Here is a 4,498-nt window from a genome sequence, read left to right as displayed (position 1 = left end):
GAAAATACTTCAAAATCTCACTGACTTAAATCCTTGGTGCACTATAAGGTCACTAAAAAGGCTTTTTAAAATGTACTTTTGAAAGAGATTTCTAGTTTGGTTTTCAAAAAGATTACATATGAAAAAAGGTTTAGGAGGGAAATCGTGTAACTTTAAAAGTGATTTAATATTATCACGGGAAAAGGATTAGTGAAAAAAATTCATTGCAATATGTTCAACCTTAGGCCTTGCTTTGGATATTAATCTCTGAGTTTACGAGGTACTGCCAGATACTGGGGATCTAGAGACCATTTTCAAAAAAATCTTTAGCCTTTTTCCTATCTCCCTAAGTCCAAACCAGGATCTCATAAATCTGAAATTTAAATTCCATTAGGGGCACTTAAAAGCTTTAATTATTGAATCTAGTAGATATTTAAAAATTCCTAATTTGGGGACATTAATCCCTTTCTCTCTTGAGAGTTTTCTATGTTTTGCCTTACCATGAAACTGAGCTCCATGTTACCACTAAGCTTTCCTTTCTTGAAACAGCTGTCATTAACCAGCAGAGCAGCTTAAAACAGAAAAAGGTCCACTAGGCAGAGCATGGATTTACTTAAGGACACCAGAGTTTGGCTGTGAAATAATTTAAAGTCAATTTCCTGTGCAGTAAGCTTCACAAGATCACAATGTGCTCTTCTGATATCTGGCTGATAACGGTATTTTTGATAATATTTTAATAACAGGAGTGCTAAACCATTATTTTTGATTTCCTTGTCAACTGTCAAACCAAATTCCTTAGTTTCCCTGGTGGCCAATAAGAATTTCATTAACCAATGCCTCCACGATAAATTTAATTTTAAAAAAGAATTGTATTAAAGATATTTCTTGAAATAAAAAAAAACATAGTTTAGTATTATAAATTTAGAATTTATGTCATTGATTAATAATCCAAATACTATGATTTCTTCCTATCAATGTTGTAAAAATATAATATCAACTTTATTGTAGAATTTCACATTTCATTCAAGATAAGTATAGAGGGTTTATGGCCATGCTACCCTAAACACTCCCAATCTCGTCTGATCTCAGAAGCTAAGCAGGGTTGGGCCTGGTTAGTACTTGAATGAGAGACCACCTAGGAAGACCAGGTGATGTAGGCGTAAAAAAAAAAAAGAAAAGAAAAGAAAAGAAAAGAAATGTTCCCCTACAGTATTAATAGTATTCTTGGAACACTTCCCTTTGTTGAATTAACTTGATTAGGTACTCTTCAGATGCAGTGTTTCCTCTTATTAAATTCACACCACCCAGAACTTTCTTCAAACAAAGCAAAGTTAACATGATATCCTTGGCCTATCAGATGATATCTAAATTCTTTTCTTATTGCTTCTTTTCCCTCTTTTTTGCCTCCTCAACTAGAGTATAAGCTCGTTTGGAGAAAAAAATTCAAGCCTCGCTGCTTTCTACTGCCATGTGTACTGGGCATTAGTCCAGTGGGTAAAACAGTCCCCAGGGCCTGGAGGAGTGGGACAATTAACGTAATTTTGTAATTTGGTGGAGCTAAAGCTATATTACATATCAGCCTGACAGGCCTATTTAATTAGTTCCAGTGAAAAGGGAGGAGAAAGATGCAGTCTCAATAAAATAGAACTTGGTCAGCAAATGTGATTCATGTCAGTGTGTAATTCCCCTTTCTCCTCCTTACAGTTCACCATTCAACCATCTTTTCCACACTGATAGTCACAATCTGGCAGTTGTCTCTTCCCATCTCTGCTCTACAGCCCAAAGACTCAAATTGATAAAATTTTTTTTTGTTGTTGGTAAGGAGAGGATAACGGAGAGACTTCTTCAGCATCACTAGCTCTAAGTCTCGTACCTCTGTAGAAGTTGCCTTAATAGTAAGGGATAAAACCATAGACATCTGAACCTACTGGAGCTTCATAGTTCTCTGTGACTCTGATCCTAAAAATAAGCGTTTGACAAAAATACAGACTCTCAGGACCCACTCCCTTCCTACTGAAATAGAATCTGTGACTTAACAACATCCTCAAGTCATTCCCATACACAGTAAAGTTTGAAAAGCACTAGAACATTCTTCATTATGTGCACCAGAAAACTGAACCTAAGGGAAGGTAGGTTATCTAAACAAAATGTGTCAGTGAAGATTTGCTAAGTGAGTAATTCACTGACCCTGGAGAAATAACAACATCAAAATGTATAATAGTAAGAGCAGGGTTTCCGCTACTAACAAAAAATTTACCAATAACTAAATGAGAAACCTAATTACCTATAATACATGGGAGTTTAACTGTGGTTCATTAATATTTTACAGCACTATTATAAGAATTACTCAGTAAACACTTGCATTAAATGAAATCAAAATATTATTTCTGTTTGTGTGTTTGTCGCTTTGTCTTGGTTTTGGTTGGGCTAGGTCATACACACTAAAAGACAAACAAAAAAGTCTTAGTCATTAGCCAAGATTCCTAAGTTTTCATTCTCTTCATCCTTGAAATTTCTACCTAGTCTGTTATTTCACCTCCAGTTATGTACAGAAGCCCAGATATGTTTATACTTGTTAATAAAAGCTAATACACACTCTACTTGGGAATACAGGAGAGTATTTCAAAGACCGAAAATTACCCACAATTCCAAAAACCCTAGAAAAATACAGTTAACATGTTCATGTATTTTCTTCCAATTTTTTATGTAGTTAAAATGATACTGTTTCTAAAGTTTGATATTATTGATTTCGTTTAAATTATGACAAAACATATTATAATATTAGCTGGAGTATAATCAAAACTATAAAATCTTCATCTACAATGTCATTTTTATAATCATAACATTAATAATTGCATAATATTTTACTGAGTACCATAATTTATTTAACCATTCCTTCACTGGTGGATACTTAATCTACTGGCAAGTTTTACTTTTCAAATGAAGAGGTGAAAAAGTCATCATTGTGAATAAAATTTTGTTCATACTTTGGCATAGAAGCATTACAAAACCCTTGATACAAACTGCCAAACTGAGTACCAGTTCTTTACTATAAGACTGACCAGCTCATCAGAAACTCACAGACCCTTAAGGCATTTACTAATTTGATTAAGGAAAATCAAATTTCATCATGTAACTAGGAAATTAAATTTTTATATTGTATTTCTTCTTCTGTAAATAATTTATTTTTCCAATGTCCATTTAGCTACTGAAGTTCCTGGCATTCTCCTCATTGATTTGTATGTGGTATTTATAGTTAACATATCTTCAAATCTATATTGTGAATGTTTTTTAATGTACCAAGGTTTTTTGAAGAAAATTTTTATTTAGCCAAATCTATCTTTTGCTTACTAAATCTTTTGTTTGCTTCTAGGCTTAGAAAATATTCTCCATCTGAGAGATATACTATTTATTTCTATTTTTGTCTAGTTATTTTCTGTCTTGGCTTTTAGATTCGACAGTTTATTCCATTTGGAATTGATAGTTGTATACAATATGAGATGAGAATATAAAGGAATTTTTCCAAATGATAAGCCAACCATTTTAGTACGGTTTATTGAACGTTTTTATCTTCTACTCAATTGTTATATTACACACGCATAATTCTATTATCTGTTTCTGGGCTACCTATTCTTCAGTGAGTAACAATATTTTTATTGTTGTAGTGCTATAGTATGTTCACATATGTGATTGGCAACTCTTTTTTTGCCCTTTTCCTATATATCTTGTACATATTTTCAAGGTTTTGGCTGTTAATTTCTAATGTTCTATTATAAGAATTTGATGGTTATTGCACCGATTTTTTTGGAATTTACTGAAATTCCTTCTTGCTGTGTACAGGGTCAAATTTTGTAAATGTTCATTGTGGTCTTAAAAAGAATGTGCAGTCTCTGAAAGGCATAGGATTCTATACATAGCCATTAAATTAAGCTTTTTATTTCATTGTTAATTTCAGCCATATCCTCACTAATTTTATGTCTGCTTGATCAATGTATTTTTGAAAGCTGTGTGAAATCACCTGCTATGATTGTAGACTTGTCCAATTTGCTTATTATTTTCTCGGTTTTGCTTTACATATTTCAATGGCTATGTGATTAAGTACATAGAAGTTTATGATTTATGTCCTCGATGGATTTTCTTTGTATTATTATGCCAAAATTCTTGAAACCTATTAATACTTTGGCTCAAATTCTACTTGTAACACTGATATTGTTAATTAAAGTAGTAATAATGTATCTTTTTCCATTCTTTGATTTTCAGCTTTTCTGTGTGCTTTTGTTTATATTGTTTATTAAAAGCAGTAGATTGCTGGATTTAAGAATTTAATAAGATAATTATATTTCTTTATAATTTATGAGTTTCACCCATTGGTATTTTTCTTAATTATTGATATATTTGGATTTATTTATACATCTTTTTGGGTTTTCTTTATATCATTCTTTTTCTTTACTTCTTTTTTCTGGTGCCTTTTTTTGAACTGATATTTTTCACATTTCCCCCTTTTCTTCTCTGCTGATTT

The 4,498-nt window shown here is 32.0% G+C and overlaps 1 pseudogene; it reads left to right on the top strand.

Moving 5' to 3' along the window:
- The first annotated feature begins 1,020 nt into the window (after window positions 1–1,020).
- LOC118605075 lies at window positions 1,021–1,139 on the top strand (annotated as a pseudogene).
- The last annotated feature ends 3,359 nt before the right edge of the window (window positions 1,140–4,498 follow it).

This window comes from Rousettus aegyptiacus, unplaced genomic scaffold (assembly GCF_014176215.1).
Source record: "Rousettus aegyptiacus isolate mRouAeg1 unplaced genomic scaffold, mRouAeg1.p scaffold_m13_p_1, whole genome shotgun sequence".
NCBI lineage: Eukaryota > Metazoa > Chordata > Mammalia > Chiroptera > Pteropodidae > Rousettus > Rousettus aegyptiacus.
Note: the sequence above shows the minus strand (reverse complement) of the source record. Positions and strands in the feature narration are given on the sequence as shown.